The sequence below is a fragment of the Leucoraja erinacea genome, chromosome 5, assembly GCF_028641065.1.
Source record: "Leucoraja erinacea ecotype New England chromosome 5, Leri_hhj_1, whole genome shotgun sequence".
Taxonomy (NCBI): Eukaryota; Metazoa; Chordata; class Chondrichthyes; order Rajiformes; family Rajidae; genus Leucoraja; species Leucoraja erinaceus.
The window spans coordinates 40,321,745-40,340,560 of record NC_073381.1 but is presented as its reverse complement, the minus strand read 5'-3'; positions in this window follow the sequence as shown (position 1 = coordinate 40,340,560).

Here is an 18,816-nt window from a genome sequence, read left to right as displayed (position 1 = left end):
ATGCTGAGAGAATGGAGCAGCTGGGCTTGTACACTCTGAAGTTTAGAAGGATGAGAGGATATCTCATTGAAACATATAAGATTGTTAAGGGCTTGGACACGCTAGAGGCTGGAAACATGTTCCCGATGTTGGTGGAGTCCAGAACCAGGGGCCACAGTTTAAGAATAAGGAATAAGCCATTTAGAACGGAGATGAGGAAACACTTTTTCTCACGGAGTGGTGAGTCTGTGGAATTATCTGCCTCAGAGGGCGGTGGAGGCAGGTTCTCTGGATGCTTTCAAAAGAGAGCTAGATAGGGCTCTTAAAAATAGCGGAATCAGGGGATATGGGGAGAAGGCAGGAACGGGGTACTGATTGGGGATGATCAGCCATGATCACATTGAATGTCGTTGCTGGCTCGAAGGGCCAAATGGCCTACTCCTGCACCTATTGACCATTGTCTATTGTCTGAAGAAGAATATTCTCTTTCAGTAAAGATCTTCAATTTATAAACACTTTTGCTGGAGTAAATATGGAGACATTTTACATACTTACAGTCGACCCAGTCATCAGGGGATAAGGGTTTAATATAATTGATATGAAATTGGATGGATAAATGGAAAATAATTATTTATACAGTGAATGTTAATAATCCGAAAATACTTTGGTACAATATTAAATAGTAACTGCAAAAGGGATTTGGATATGTACTTGATAAAGGATATTTTTCTGAGATTTGCTGAATGAATAGGCATGTGGATAACTCTTTACTCAGTTTGTTTATAACTCGGTTAGCTCTTTCACACCCAGTGAAAGGGATGAAAGGTCTCCTTCTATAATGTGTGATAATATGCTACTATAATAGACCACACAGTCATTGTGTGATAATAGCATTGTGCATAATCAAAGAAATGAAATGCAACCAATAACTAAACTGGTTAGTTAGTACCACTCCAAGCTAAATATTTGGAGGATAGGTAAAGATCCTTGCTCCTTGGAATTCTCTGTGTAACTCTAATGGACTGTTGTATATTATTTTAATATTATACTGTAGGTGGGCTGGCTGAAATGATGCACTCTTGGATAAAGATAAGGATCACCTTTCACTGATGTCCTTTACTTCTCTATTATATATTTTCAATCAATCAATCAATCAATCAATCGGTCAGTCGGTCAGTCGGTCAGTCAGTCAGTCAGTCAATCAATCAGTTTTATTCATCACATACACATATAAGTGCAGTGAAATTAATTTGCCAGCAGGGTACAATAAAAAAAGAACACACAATACACAATAAAATTAAACACAAACATCCACCACAGCATTCTTCACTGTGGTGGAAGGCACAAACAGTCAGTTCTCCTCCATTGTTCACCCGTGGTCGGTTCCACAAACCTCCGCAGTCGCCGTTACGGATGGCCCGATGTACAGGCCCTCTTGTCGGGATGGTTGAAAGTCCGACGCCGGGATGGTCGGACACACTCCGCGGCTTGGAAGTCGCGAATTGGCGGTTTCCTACCGGAGACCGCAGCTTCAGGATGTTGTAGGCCACAGGCCGCGGTCGGAACTCTTCTCTGACTGTCCCTGGCGAGGGAACCCAGGCTCCAGATGGTAAGTCCATGCCGCGCCCGCGGCTAGAAGTTCCGCAGACCGCGGCTTCAGGATGTTATAGGCCGTGGGCCGGCGATCAGAGATCTTCTACGGGGATCCCCAACAAGGGATTCCAGGCTCTGGACGCCGCACCCGCGGCTAGAAGCTTAGCAGACCACGGCTTCAGGATGTAACAGTCCGCAATCTGAGCACTCCCTTCTGGCGACCCCAGCAAGGGCTCAACCGCTCTGCGATGAAAAGTCCACGCTGCGCACGCTGTTAAAACTCCGGGCCCGACTCCGGGAAAGGCCGCGCCAATCCATGGTGTTCGGCCGTGAGGGAGGCGACATGGAAAAAGTTGCCTCTCCGTGGAGGAGGCGACCAAAAGCGGTTCCCCCCCCCTTACCCTCACCACTCCCCACACAAGACACACCAAGAGACACTAAAACAAACATTTGGACACACTAAAAAAAACAAAAAGGTAAAAATAACGAAGACGCTGCTGGCAGGGCAGCTGTCTAGCAGCGCCCCCACCACTCCCCCACTCCTCTCACATTTCTAATCATCATCAGTCATTTTATCTGCTGTTATATTTAATGTAATAGTTTAAATTGATTGATCTATCTCTAATACAGTTCAGATATCAAATTATTTTCTTGAAGCAGTAGCTGCAGTTAGAAGTACAGTTCCAGTATGCATTGGGACTTTTGGTTGTCTACATTGTCCAATCGTACATTACCTTGTTACAAATGTAAACATTTCCACAATGATGCATTAACTGTTTGCAAAGCACTTTCTCCACAGCATTAATGCTGAAAAACCTAATTGCCTATTCCAACAATTATTTGGAACAGACTTTCTTGGAGCTTCAGCAATTAATTTGGAAATGTGTTTTAGAACAAACCGGCTGCCAGTGCCAGTTATGTTCTTGTGCAAAATTACAGCCCCCATTCGGGTTCACATTAATAGTTAAAGATACATACGTTCCATTTCATGGAAATACAAACAAACTTTACCAATTCACCTTATCTGACAAGAAATCTCAGTTTTTTGTAATCTGTAGCTAGAAACATTGTGCAATGCACGTAATGAATCGCTGGAAATATGTTGTATATAAATAATTTAAAAGAGTGCTAATCCTGCATGGTTTACACTTCAACTGCAGTTGTGCATAATCTATTCCAATGAGCACATAGGCTTAGTGTCATATAGTCATAGAGTTACAGCATGGAAACAGGTTCTTCAGCCCAACGTGTCCTTGTTGACCAAGTTGACTTCCTGAGCGAGTCACATTTACCTGCATTTAACTCCTATCACTTTGAAACTTTCCTATCTCCGAACCTGCCCAAATGTAATTGAAACATAATTGCACCCATAATTATCACTTTCTCTAGCAGCTTATTCCAACTGTGAAAATAGTCCATGAGGTCTCCTTTAAAACGTTTCCTTTGACTGTAAAACTTTAGTTTTAGACTCTGACGCTGAGAAAATGTCCATTCACATTATCGCCATCCTTCATAATTTTTTCACCTATATAGGGACACCCTTCCGCAATAGGTACCGCAAGGCTCAGTGCTGGGACTCCAGTTATTTACAATATATATTAATGATTTGGACGAGGGAATTGAATGCAACATCTCCAAGTTTGCGGATGACACAAAGCTGGGGGGGGCAGTGTTAGCTGGGAGGAGGATGCTAGAATGCTGCAAGGTGACTTGGATAGGCTGGGTGAGTGGGCAAATGCATGGCAGATGCAGTATAATGTGGATAAATGTGAGGTTATCCACTTTGGTGGCAAAAACAGGAAAGTAGACTATTATCTGGATGGTGGCCGATTAGGAAAACGGGAGATGCAACGAGACCTGGGTGTCATGGTACACAGTCATTAAAAGTAGGCATACAGGTGCAGCAGGCAGTGAAGAAGGCGAATGGTATGTTAGCATTCATAGTAAAAGGATTTGAGTATAGGAGCAGGGAGGTTCTACTGCAGTTGTACAGGGTCTTGGTGAGACCACACTTGGAGTATTGCGTACAGTTTTGGTCTCCTAATCTGAGGAAAGACATTCTTGCCGTAGAGGGAGTACAGAGAAGATTCACCAGACTGATTCCTGGGATGTCAGGACTTTCATATGAAGAAAGACTGGATAGACTTGGTTTGTACTCGCTAGAATTTAGAAGATTGAAGGGGGATCTTATAGAAACTTACAAAATTCTTAAGGGGTTGGACAGGCTAGATGCAGGAAGATTGTTCCCGATGTTGGGGAAGTCTAGAACAAGGGGTCACAGTTTAAGGATAAGGGGGAAATCTTTTAGGACCGAGATGAGGAAACCATTTTTCACACAGAGAGTGTTGAATCTCTGGAATTCTCTGCCACAGAAGGTAGTTGAAGCCAGTTCATTGGCTATATTTAAGAGGGAGTTAGATGTGGCCCTTGTGGCTAAAGGGATCAGGGGGTATGGAGAGAAGGCAGGTACAGGATACTGAGTTGGATGATCAGCCATGATCATATTGAATGGCGGTGCAGGCTCGAAGGGTCGAATGGCCTACTCCTGCACCTATTTTCTATGTTTCTATGGTACACCATGGGTCACGGGCCTCCAATCTGAAGATTAGAAACATAGAAACATAGAAATTAGGTGCAGGAGTAGGCCATTCGGCAGGAGTAGGCCATTCGAGCCTGAGGGATGTAACATCCTATTACATCCCTCAGACTCCTTCCACCGCCAAGTTTGTGAGCAGAATGATCCACATTGATAAATAAACAGTAGGTACAAGTCACATTGTTTGTTAGTACAAAATTAAAATACTTTTGGTGCACCAAGCCAATAGAGCTGGCAATGTTCAATTCCAGGTTAGTTGTGCTTCATATAAACTGTTAGTTTCAACATAAAATCTATGTTTTTGAGTCCCTGCCCTCAAAAGGGTATTATAGTCTTCCGGACTAAATTTCCAATTCAGTTCTTGGCCCTTCATCATAATACCACTGGGAAAGATGGCAAAGAAAGACCTCACAGGTGTCAGTAAATTCACTGCCCAACTTGCAACTCAGGGAATATTAGATTTGGGGCAGCAATCTGGGGCTTGGCCAACACTGTGTTCAACTAAATATTCCATTCGACGGGCTGTGGGCCAGAAAAAAAAATTACAGTACAGTCATCCACCAATTCAACAATTATCAGGGATTATAAAAATGATTGCATCATTTGATTGTCTACAATGACTTCAGTTTATCTCCACAGGTGAAATGGAACTGCTGAGAACAGGTTTTTAAACATGTCAGGTGTAAGTCAGAATATAATTTTGTTTCCAAAATATGATGTTACATTAATAATACAATGCGTCATTTATTCCCATCAGGTTTACTTATAATTGTAATCCAATTGCTCACATTGTGGAGTACAGTACTAAGATTTTTTTAACGTTAATCTTGTTACACCAAGAGGACTTTTGACAAAATGTACATTTGGAAAATTATGATTAGGACAAATAGCTTACATTTATTTGTGAAATTATGCAATTCAACTATCAGAATCGAGCTGTACTGTAGAGCCATATGGACGAGACAATTTCAAAACCTCTTTAATAGCCATTTGTCATGGTCCACTGCCAAGTTGGGGCACATGCAGTCAGTTTATGAAATCTGAATAACAAATGATTGCAATGCCAAAGGAAATTACTCAAGCAGAGATTTTCTGGTCCAAAGAGCAGCAAACTCATTTGTGGTGAATAAAACTAAACAGGTTTAACATCTTCTTGGTGTTAGCAGATTGGTTAATATGTTTATGTTAGTTTATTACCTTTGATATTTCAATACAATTGGATTGGGACCAGCAGCTATTAACTTGGTGCTTAAGAATTTATGGTAGAGCACATGGGGATTTATCCAAAGTACATTACTTGGATATCCGCAAGGCCTTTGACAAGGTTTGATATTATGCATCTCTAAACAAGGCTTCCACCTAAGCTTTGATCATGGGTTACAGCATTTGGTTCCTTGTGTGCTATAAATGCTAAATCTCTGATACAGAACCATATCCCAATACATTTTTACATAATAGTAATGGGTGCCCCCAAAATAACAAAAAAACTGCAGTACAAGAACAGGCCCCTTAGCCCAAAATGTCTGAGCCAAACATGATGCCAGGATAAACTAATCTCCTCTGCCTGCATATGATCCATATCCCTCCAATCCCTGCATATCCATGTGCATATCTTGAAGCCTTTCAAATGCTACTATCGTCTCTGCCTCCACCACCACCCCTGGCAGCGCATTCCAGGCATCCGCCACTCAAAAAGAACTTGTTCTGCACATCTTCTTTACATGTTGTCCTTCTCACCTTAAAGCTATGCCCGCTATTTTTTGACATTTCAACCCTGGGGAAAAGGTTCGGACAGTCTACACACCTCTGACAGTCTATACCTCCCATAAGTTATAAAACACATCTATCAGGTCTCCCTTCAGCCTTCAACGTTCCAGAAGAAAACAATCAATCTGTCTAACCTCTTCTCATGGTAAGTACCCATTAATCCAGACAGCATGCTGCTAAACCTCTCTGCACCCTCACTGAAGTTCCTACATTGTCCCTGTAATGAGGGCACCAGAACTGCACACAACACTACAAATGCGCCCCAAACAAATTCCTATAAAGCTGCAACATGAATTCCTGGCTTTTATACTCAATGCCTTGACCAATGAAGGTAAGTACACCATATGCTTCTTTATCACTCTATCTACATGTTGCCACTTTCAGGACTCCATCGGCTTGTACCCCAGGATCCCTCTGTATGTCAATGCTGATAAGCTGATAACATAAGATATTTTACCTCAAATTAACAACTCACACTTGTTCAGGTAAAACTATGTCTGCCATTTCTTCGCCCAAGTCTGTCATTGATCTATATCCTGCTGTATGCTTTGAAAGCCTTCCTCACTGTCCATAATTCCATCAATTTTAGTGACAACTGCAAACTTATAGACCACCCATATAACCGACGTCCAAGTCGGTTGGACATATCACAAACCACAGAGGAGCCAGTACTGATCCCTGTGGAACTCCACTTGGAACTTCACAGACCTCCAACCAACATAATACCCTCCCACCACACCCTCTCTGAGTAAGCTAGTTCTGAAACCAAACAACCAAGTCAATGTTGATCCTATGCAACTTGATCTAGAACTGCCTACCATGAAGTACTTTATCAAATGCCTTATTAAAATCCAGTCCTACACTCATCAAATACCTTCTTTTTCTCCTCAAAATACTCAATTGTTAGTAAGACATGACCTGTCACGTCCAAACCCACGCTGACTATCACTAATTAGCCCATTCTCTTCTAAATGTGAGTAAATCCTATCCTGAAGAATCCTCTCCATACATTCCCTACTACTGACCACCCTTAATTTCCAATCCAGGAAATTGGAAATCTCTTCTTCTCCCCTTATACAAAGAACCAACATTGGCTACTCTCTAGTCCTCCGGGACCTTGCATGTGGCCAGAGAGTTGATTACTTAACTCTCTCAATTCTCTTGTGGTTAATTTACTTGATATTTCTTAAGTACCACGTGACCTATGTTCAGAGCCATGAGTTCTCTTACTATTTTATGCCTGAAACCTATTCTTGATTTCTTCCATAAGCTTTGATGGAGTCTTGTTTCTGGCATTTTCTTAAAGAATTGTTTTTCATTCGTAAATTTAAAGAGACTTTATTGAACTTGATTACTCCATTTTTCATTTGTCAATGTGGATGGTCTTGCTATCTCTTCTAAACGAAACTTAATTCTATAGCAATGCTTCCAAAAAGTGAGAGTAATTACTATTTTTTCTCTCAAACAATTTATAATCTTTTACAAAACCCAAAACTGCTCTTCACCCCCCAAATCCCCCTTCCCAGATGAACCACACATATCTTGGTCTAAATGTCATGATACATCCAATTTGCAAGTCTGTGAGTGTTAAGTGATCTGTTTAATTGCCTCTCATTGTTAAACACCTGCACTGCAAAGTGAGTGCAGTTTCTTTCAGTTTATAGATACAGCACAGAAACAGGCCCTTTGACCCACCAAGTCCATGCTGACCATTGATCACCCGTTCACACCAGCTCTATGTCGTCCTACTTTTTCATCTACTCCCCACACATTAGGAACCATTTACAGGGGGCAATTAGGCTACACACCCTCATGTCTTTGGGATGTAGTGGAAAACTAGAGCACTGGAAGAAATTCACATAGTCACAGGGAGAACATGAAAACTCCACACAGACAGCACCCACGGTATTGTATTGTATTGTATTCAAATTTATTGTCATTGTCTCAATTTGAGACAACGAAATGAATTTCCCTTACAGGCAGTATCATAAAAAAATCACAAAAAAAATAATAAAAATAAATAATAAATAAATAATACAACATATTAAAAATAAAATTGAAATTGAATTAAAAATTTAAAAATTAAAAAAAAGCACAAACACAGAAAGTCCACGACACAACATAACATAAATGGCACCAAGGTGAGGAAGGCACCATAGTCCAGCCAGCCTCCCCTCCGTGTTCATCCGTGGTCGGGGCCTTCCGAGCATCCGCAGTCGCCGCCCCGGGTGGCCCGATGTTCAGGCCCTCACGCCGGGCTGGTGGAACGCCGACGCCGAACCCCCGACGGTGAACATCCTCTTCCTCAGCGGCCCGGACCTTCTGATCAGCCGCCTCCCGCAGCCGGAGTCCGCAGCTCCCGAATCCACAGGTCGAGCCGGGCAGAGTCGCAGGACCCCGCGCTGTCCATCAGCGCCGCCCGCGTTGGGAGCTCCGCAAACCGCAGCTCCATGATGTCGGTGCAGCAGGTCCAGCACTCCGGGCTCCAGACGGCGACCCCTGGTAAGGCATCGCCAGCCCTGCGATGTTCCAACGCTGTCCCGCCGCTGCTGGAGCTCCAGTCGATCCCGGCAGGAAAGGCCGCGCCAATCCAGGTAGGTAGGCCGCTGTGGGGGGAGGGGGGGGGGGGGGCGAGGACGCGACTCAAATAATAGTCGCGTCCTCACCAGGAAGCGGCTGAAGGACGGTATCCCCCGCACCGTGCCCTCTTCCCCCACATACGGTCAGGATCATACACGGTCCCACACGGTCAGGATCATAATCCAGGCTCCTGCACTGTGGGGCATCAGCTCTACCATTTGCGCCAGTGTACCGCTCTAACATAGGAGCAAGCTGCTGAAATTGCTCCATTTACTGAGCTAATGTTGGATTCAGCAGTGGATCCAACAATGTTTCCCTCAATCACCCTGTGAGAACTGTTTAAAAAAAGTACAGAAGATGGATACAAAATGATGGAGTAACTCAGCGGGACAGGCAACATCTCTGGTGAGAAGGAATGGGTGACGTTTCATGTCTCGACCATTCTTCAGGGTTGAAGAAGGGTCTCGACCCAAAACGTCATCCATTCCTTCTCTCCAGAGATGCTGCCTGTCCCGCTGAGTTACTCTAGCATTTTGTGTCTTTCTTCGATTTAAACCAGCATCTGCAGTTCCTTCCCACAAAAAAAAGTGCAGGACAGCAATAGGCTCTTTGACCACAAATAAAAACCCATTGGTGAGGTATCTTTAATATATTATGGGCTACCGTGGTATCCGGAGTCAGATTTTCCCCACCTTCACCTCAGTTCAGCTGTAATACATGTTATCACATGTATACTTCGACCAACTATTTACCCTTTCCAGGTAGCCCTGCAAACAATAGAACCTTATGTCATGGGACATGATCTTGAGGAAATGGAGCCTTCGCTACCAAAAGATGACATGAAACCTACAGCGGGGGCTATGAATGCCAAGGCTTTGCTGAAATTACTTGAGTTTCAAGGCCATAAGAATAATAACATCTACAAATGGTTTTCAGTACCTGTCTGTATCCTGATCTGTGCTCAACACTGAGCCACTGCACAATTAATGCAACTCAACAGAAAAATGGACGCCAATGCAAAATGATTAATGTTTTAGATGGTCCATGGGGAATAAAGCAAAAACCTTTCAATTACGATTTTTTAAATTATTTGTCATGGGACATTACATCACTTATAAAATGCTTTCTTTAAAAAGTTAGAATAATGCCAATAATTGGAACCAATTATAACAAATTACTGTCTACTGCCTTCAATGAAATACGGCTTGCATGTGAATACTAATTTTCACTGTCAATCAAACAGAACTGTCAGCTGTAAAGTCATTGATAATTTTTTATTCAATTATGGAATGGGAACATTGCCAGTGAGACACTTGAGAAGGTGGCAGTCAGCCACTTTCTATAACTGCTTGTAATGGTATATCCAGAGTGCCATTGGCATTGGGTGTTCCCAGGACTTAAACTCAACAACAGAGGAAGATCAAAGATAGACACAAAGGGAAGGAGTAACTCAGCGGGTTAGGCAGCATCACTGGAGAAAAGGACTATGTGATGTTTCCGGGTGATACCCTTCTTCAGACTCGACCCTAAACGTCACCCATTCCTTCTCTCCAGAGATGCTGCCTGACCTGCTGAGTTACTCCCGCTTTTTGTGAGTCTCTTCGGGTTTAAACCAGCATCTGCAGTTGCTTTCTAAACATAGGAAGAGCAATGTATTTCCACATCAGGATAGTATATGAATAAAGGATACCTGCAGGTATTCTAATGCCCCCGTTCTATTTATGTATCTTTGGATTAGAGATCACAGGGTTGGGAGGTCCTGTTGGTTTATGCGGGCAATTAACTCAACACATGAGCAGTCACGGTGGCGCAGCAGTAGAGTTGCTGCCTTACAGCGAATGCAGCTCCAGAGACCCAAGTTCGATCTTGACTACGGGTGCTGTCTGTACGGAGTTTGTACGATCTCCCCGTGACCTGCGTGGGTTTTCTCCGAGATCTAAGGTTTTCTCCCACATTCCAAAGGTGTACAGGTTTGTAGGCTTATTGGCTTGGTATAAGTGTAAATTGTCACTAGTGGGTGTAGGATAGTGTTAATGTGTGGGGATCGCTGGTTGGCGCAGACCCGGTGGGCCGAAGGGCCTGTTTTCCGTGCTGTATCTCTAAACTAAACTAAACTAAACTAAATCATTTGGTGGATGTTGCAAATGTCATGGGGGGAATCTTTAAACTGTCGTATGGGACACCAATCAATCCATGTACATTGTCTTAGGTGGTAGTTGTATTTCATCAGTGTTGTTGGAGTTTTGCACTCATTCACGGAAGTGGAAAGTATATCGTATTCCTCCTGGCTGGCACCATGGTGGAAAGAGTTTATTGACTTCGGAGTTGAATCACTTCTTTCAGGATACCCAACTTCTGACCTGATCACAGACTACCGTGGTATTTAGAAACAGATCTTCCCCCATCTCCACCTCACATCAGCTGGAAAATGTGTGACTGTTTAAGTTTCTAGTCAGTGCTAACATCTAGGACAAGGCTTGATGATCTCACCTCCATTGAAAGTAAAGTATAGGTGGCTAGACTTACTCTGGTTGGATTTGATCTAAAACCTTTATGGATTGAGTGTTAATAATCTCTCATCAGTTCACATCCTGAATCTAGTCTCCTGTGTAGGAAGGAACTGGAGGTGCTGGTTTAAACCGAAGATAGACACAAAGAACTGGAGTAATTCAGCGGATCAGGCAGCATCTCTGGAGATAAGGAATACGTGAAGTTTTGGGTCAAGACCCTTCTTCAGACTGAGAATCAGGGGAAAGGGAAACGAGAGATATAGATGGTGATGTAGAGAAATGTACCTGTATGAATGAAAGATATGCAAAAAAGTAAAAGTAACGCTGATAAAGGAATCAGGCCATTGTTAGCTGTACAGACAACGAGACTCAACAAGACAATTTTAAAACTGGTACGACTTGGGTGGAGGAGGGATAAAGAGAGAGGGAATGCAGGGGTTACTTGAAGTTGGAGAAATCTATATTCATACCTCTGGATTATAAGCTTGCAAGGGTTGTAAGGGTTGGGCAATATGTTGGCACAGCAGTAGTTACAGTGTTTGCAACGTCAGAGACCCGGGTTCGATTCCGGCTACGGGTGCTGTCTGTACGGAGTTTGTATGTTCTCCCCGTGATCATGTGGGTTTTCTCTGAGATCTTTGGTTTCTTCCCACACTCCAAAGATGTATGGGTTTGTAAGTTAATTGACGGTATAGGTGTACATTGTCCCTAATGTGTGTAAGATAGTGTTAATGTGCAGGGATTGCTGGTCGGTATGGACTCAGTGGGCCGAAGGGCCTGTTTCTGCACTGTATCACTAAACTAACATTATCCTACACACACTAGGGACAATTTACAAATATGATACCAGGCCAATAAACCTACAAACCTGTACATTTTTAGAGTGTGGGAGGAAACGGGGGCACCCATAGAAAACTCACGCAAATCCCGGGGAGAATGTACAAACACCATACAGACAAGCACCTCTCTGTACAGACAGACACAAGTCTCTGGTGCTTTAAGGCAGCAACTCTACTGCTGTGCCGCTGTCCCACCCATAGCCTCGTATCTCTAATAACCCATGTTCAAACCTGACTTTTGGTGCTGGATGATCTGGTTAGCTCCAACATCACCAAAGATGCACAGGTAGATTAATTAGCCTTTGTAAATTGTTCACAGTATGTAGGTGAATGGTAGAATCTGAGGGGGGTTGATGGGAAAGAGGGGAGAAGAAATAAAATAACTTACTGTAAATGGGTGTTTAATGACGGGTACAGAATCAGTGGGCTGAATGGCCTGTTTCTATGCTCAGTGAAAGCAACAAGTTTGAGCCTCATCAGCAAAATTATAGTAAGTGTTGCCAAGGTTTCCATCTCGCACTCCGTGCCCATCATTAATTTCCTTATAATACCCATGAGTATGAGGGAGTTTAGCCATTAATTAGGTTAGTGAAATTGTTGTTACTCTGCCAGGAGCAAAGGAGGTTCAACGAAGATGTGATAGTCTTTTATAAGATAATTACAGTTTAATCAGTTAGTGAAAAATAAAGTGTTCTCATTAGGGGATTATGGGATATAGATGTAATGTTTCAGCTCAAAGACACAGCCAATGTGAGGAACAAAGTTCATATGCAATGAATGATAATGACTGCCAATGAGATGGAGAGACAGAAACAGTGCTTTCAAAAGGCAATGCTACATTACTGTGATAAAGGCCCAGTATAGCCTCAGAATGAAAGGACGTACCTTTGGAAAGGAGATGAGGTGGATTTTCTTTAGTCAGACCATGGCAAATCTGTGGAATTCATTGCTACAGAAGGCTGCGATGGCCAAGTCTATCAATATTTTTAAGGAGGAGATTGAAATGATTCTTGATCAGTAAGGGTGCCAGGGGTTATGGGGAGAGGGCAGGAGAAAGGTGTTGAGAGGGAAAAATAGATCAGCCATGACTGAATGGTGATGAAGATGTGATGGGCCTAATGGCATAGATTCTGCAGCTAGAACCTATGTACATGAACTTCAGAATCAGAATCAGAATCAGAATCACACTTCATTCGCCAAGTATGTTTTGCAACTTATGAGGAATTTCATTGGCCAGGTCAGTCATACAATTAAAAGTAACAAAACACTCAAAAACACATTTTAACATGAACATCCACCATAGTGACTCCTACACATTCCTCACTGTGGTGGAAGGCGAAATAAAGTTCAAGTCCTTCCTTTAGTTCTTCCTCAGTTGTGGGCCTCGAGCCCCCGTTGACGGAATGGTCTTGACTCCCGTAGCCGGCGGCGTCGGGCCCTCCGCGTTGAGGTGATCAGCTCCCGCATCGTGGGGGAATGTCAGCTCCCCCGCGCTGGACGATCAAACCTCGTGTCAGGGCTGGTCGAACCTTCCGTGATGTTGGAGCTCCCGACTCGGCCTCACCCGAAGACTGCGAGCTTTTGTTGGTGATTCCGCGGTGGCTGAGGTCGGAGCGATCCCAGGTAAGGGATCAGCTCCGATGTTAAGTCCGCGCCCCGCGGTGGGGCTCATGACAGTCCGAGGAGGCTTCCAGCTCCAGCGATGGTAGGCTGCATAGCCCGGAGAATGGGATCCAAAAATTGATCACATCTCCAGGAAGGTAAGAACTTGAAAAAAAGTTTCCCCCAATCCCCTCCCCCCTCCCTCCACATAAAACAAACCGGAGAACATTAAAACAAAAACTTTTAACAAGCCAGAAAATAACAAAAAGAGTGAAAAGGCAAACAGACTGCCGGCAGGGCTGCCATCTCCCCGGCGCCCCTGGTGGTCTTATTCACTTATGTGGGTAAGTGGCAAAAGAATGAAAGGGAACCTAATGGCCATGTAGGTGAGGAATGAGTTGCAAGCTGCAGGGAAGTGAGGAAGAGGTGGTGAGATTGTTGTGAATGCTCTGTTGAGAGCTGGCATGGACCCATTGGGCTAAACGGCCAATTTATAAGTAAGATGGAAGCAAACTCCGTATCTCTTTATATATATTCAGAGGCTTCATGAATGTGGATCCCATTTCAATGTGCGTTTGTTGTTTGCTGCTCTGCGATTGTCTGCATGATTTGGATGCATTTGCAAAGATGATGCTGAACTACTCAGAATCACAGTCGTGCAGCACGCAAACAGAATATTTCACCCAACTCATCCATGCCGACATGATGCGCCAACTAAGTTAATCCCATTACCATGCAATCAAACATATCCCTCAAAAACCTTTCCTATATGTGCAGCTGCCAAAATGTCTTTTAAATGCTGTTATAGTACTTGCCTCAACGACTTCCTCTGGCAGCTTATTCCACAAATCCACTGCCCTCTGCGGGAAAAGGTTGCCCTTTATGATTCTACTGAGCCTTTCCACTTTCACCTTAAACCTGTGTTCTTGAGCTGTTGATTCTACCTTGGGAAAAAAGACTGTGCATTCACCCTATCTATTCCTCTCATGATTTTATACTCCTCTATAATATCACCGTCCAGCCTCCAGTGCTCCAAGGAATACATTTCTACCCTGTCCAACCTCTCCCTATAGCTCAGGCCCTTGAGTTCTGGCCACATTTATGTAAATCTTCTCTGCACTCTTCCCAGCTTAATGTCATCTTTCCTGTAACAGGCTGACAAAATTGAACACAATACTCCATTGTGGCTTCAACAATGTCTGCAACATAAGGTCACACTTTCATAATCATAATCATAATTTATTAGCCAAATATGTTTTGCAACATACGAGGAATTTGACACACAACTGAAATAAAAATTTAACATAAACATCCACCACAATGGCTCCTCCACATTCCCCACTGTGATGGAAGGCAATAAAGTCTTATCTTCAATTCCCTGAAAACAACCTTTTACCACAACTCTCTGCTTCTCATCATGAAGCTATTTCTATATTGAGTTATGTAGGTGTACCTGGATCCCATGCAATCTATCCCTCCAGAGCAGCTTACCATGGGGAGCTTTATCAAAGGAAGTGTGGATAAAGTTGATGCCCGGCAGCCCACTGTGCCAGGAGGTTTGTGCTGTTGCTTGACGTTTCCAAAAGTCATTGACCTCAACTAGAATAAGTAAAGGGCCTGTCCCACTTGGTGATTTTTTTCGAAAGATTTTGAACATTTCAAAATCCAGTGGCGACAAAAAAATGTTGCGACACTTGGAAAAACACCGTGCGTCATACGTCATCACGCTGCGTCACACCGCGTATCCCCCCCCCCCCGCATCATGCCGCAAATTTATCGGTGATCTGATACGTCAGTCAATAGTGCCGGCAGTTGCTGAAATAATCGCCGTGGGGCAGGCCCTTAACAATCCCTGCAAAGATGCTCTATTTGTGTATTCTGGTGCCTCCATTACTCGTAAGACATTTTCTGGGAATTCAAACAATTCCTTGTGTAAGTCAGAATTTGCCCTGCAGTCCCACATTATCTAATAGCCTTTTATGTGGCATTAATGTTTGATGCCTGAATCTCCATTCCTGCATTAATACCTCTCTCCATTCTCCCACTTTATTCCAAATCTCAGTTCTTGGCTCTCCACTCCACTGCTAATATACCATAGAAGCCAGAGATTGCTACACCAATGCTTCAAACAGGATGTTTTTCCTCCCGCAGCTTGGAATGAATCTCAATAACTGGGATCGATTTCTGATATTTTTGGCATCACATTCCTCTCCCCCACTTGAAAAATCTGCTCAGTGTTACGAATCACAGGACCTTTAACACATTGCTTCCTTGTAATACTCCAGTGGTGGGAGGGATGCAAGTAACCAGAGAAACACTGGACATGTATGAGTAATTCCTTGACCTTCCTTCCAAGATCACACCACCCTTTACTCACATGCTCTTTTACAATCTGGGGATTTGAGCGCATAAATCTCAGCTGACACTTGAATGCTAAAAGAGCTAAACGAGCTTTAAAATTAGACTCTACACCAAGACCTCACTTGCTCACACCGATGAAAAATGCACCCATATTGCTTTACTGATGAAGAGCAAGGATGTTATCCTTAGTGTCCTGTTCAATATCTATACCTCACTATAAAAACGTAATGAGGGAGACAGATCATGTGCAGACAGAGAGATAAGTTTCACTTGACATCATGCAGGGCGAAGATTCAACTGTTTTGGACCCATTTCTATTTTGAAATCTACAGTTTTGTTCACTTTGCTCTGATCAATTCTTCATTTTCCTCTTTCCAACTGCTGGGGTCTCACTCTCTTCTTGCAAAGACTAAGTCCTTTTCTCTATGTCTATGCTCACTCACACAGCAGATGGAGTGGCCAGAGGCACTAACATTGCATTTTTACTCTATGGGGAATCAGGGTGTGCAGTAGCGCATCTTATACATGGACCGTAACTTTATTTTTCCAGGACTTTGGCTGGAGAATGGGAAGTCTGATCATAAATAAGACAATTTATACTCAAGTATACAGAGTAGCTTGCAGAAATTAGTCAAGCTTACCACAGATTGAAAAGAATGAATGTATGAATCATAATTGTATCTTGTTAAGTGTACTGCCTTCAAAACTCTTACACTCTCTTACACACATAACATAAAGTCACAAAAGCAGTCTACATTTTATATTATGTGTCCGTATGTTTAAATACTGCTTATAATAACATCGTTCACATGACAGCTGTCTTGTGAGTACTTGATTTTGACATACCTATGATATTTTGAGAAATGGAAAGGGGAGAAAAATGAATATTTAACCAGCAAAAAAGCAACCGAGTTTTGAAATGACATTGATTAATCAATGCATCTTGATTTAAGTCAATTTCATCACTGAGTTCAGGACAGGAGTGAAGGTAGCCCGCTATATAATGTATATGTCTTCTATTTACCCTACTGATTCACCTCTTAACAGTACTCCTGCTTCCCTTCTACTCCTCACGATATTTCCTTGATCCCAGCTGCCTATGCCTGATACATGCCTATTCTTTCCCAACCTGAGCCTCAATATCCCTCAACCAAGGTTCCCGAATCCTGCAAGCCTCATTCATTTTACCCCCAAGCTGTTAAGGAACTTCCTATCCGTTTTAAATCAACTCTTACTCCTGCAAGCCTTTCCCATTGCTCTTCATTTTGCTACCATGAAAAACGAATAGAATTGTGGTCACTGGTCCCAAAGTGCTCCACCTTTCAGAGAAACTCTAGGCCATTCCCCTTCGAGCCTATCTCATGGCTGATCATCCAACTCAGTTCCCGTATCAACTCTTACTTGCCATTGGACCCCACCCTGTCTTTAAACGGCCTTTCCCAATCACCCCTCTCTAACTTCTGTGGCCAATGAGGCCTCAGAGTTCCAAATTCCCACTTCTGCGTTTCTTCTCATCTCTGAAAATGTAATCAAAAGCTTAAACTTGCTCCAACATTTAGATCTTCCAACCCCTAATTTGTGGACCCCTCTCAATCTTCTAAATTCTAGAGAGTTAAACTTCTATAACTATATAAAAACCTGACATCCCAGAATTGTGGTGACCGTCTCTGCACTCCCAAAGTGTCTCCTCACCAAAACTGACGCAATACTCCAGGTGTGGTCTCACCAAGACCCTGTACAACTGCAGTAGAAACTCTCTGCTCCTATACTCAAATCCTTTTGCAATGAAAGCTAACATACCATTGGCTTTCTTCACTGCCTGCTGCACCTGCATGCCTACCTTCAATGACTGGTGTACCATGACACCCAGGTCTCGCTGCATCTCCCCCTTTCCCAATCGGCCACCATTTAGATAATAGTCTGCTTTCCTGTTTTTGCCACCAAAATGGATAACCTCACATTTATCCACATTATACTGCATCTGCCAAACATTTGCCCACTCACCCAGCCTATCAGTGCTGTCTCCACTCATTTCTCAATTGGAGACCCACCTCTCTCGTGGGGCCATCTACCTGAGTTTCATTCAGATGTGAAATAAGCACTGTTTGCAAATTGTCACCTCCATCAGTATCAAGTGATCTTGTGTGTTTTCATACTTCCCATGTTCGAGAATGATCATTTTATTTTAGCTCTTCTTTATACGTCAATATCTCCTGCCTTTTCTTTCCAAGGATACTCAGAAGATGGTGAACATCTTTTCAAGGTTGATGTTCTTCTTTGGTAGACAAAAGTGCTGGAGAAACTCAGCGGGTGCGGCAGCATCTGTGGTTGATGTTCTTTTTTGATCATTTTCAATTTATTTGTTGTAAAAAATCACCCAAAAAATTACTTAATTTGAAGAATTTAACTTAAATAAGGGTCTTGACCCGAAACGTCACCCATTCCTTCTATCCACTTGGGCTGCTTGCCTGCTGAGTTACTCCAGCATTTTGTGTCTATCCTTATTTTCTAATATGTGTGCTGCTTGGTCTCTACCCCTGCACAGTGCTCCATTTTTTCTAGTTACGGACACATATATCTCACACCTAAATATCATGTAATGCTGAGGCTCTATAAGGCGCTGGTCAGGCCACATTTGGAGTACTGTGCGGAAATTTGGGCCCCATATCTGAGGAAGGATGAGCTGACTCTGGAGAGGGTCCAGAGGAGGTTTACAAGAATAATTCCAGGAAAGAGTGGGTTAGTATATGATAAGCATTTGACAGCACTGACCCTTTGCTAGCTGGAGTATAGAAACATAGAAACATAGAAAATAGGTGCAGGAAGTTGAGGCCAGTTCATTGGCTATATTTAAGAGGGAGTTAGATGTGGCCCTTGTGGCTAAAGGGATCAGGGGGTATGGAGAGAAGGCAGGTACAGGATACTGAGTTGGATGCTCAGCCATGATCATATTGAATGGCGGTGCAGGCCCGAAGGGCCGAATGGCCTA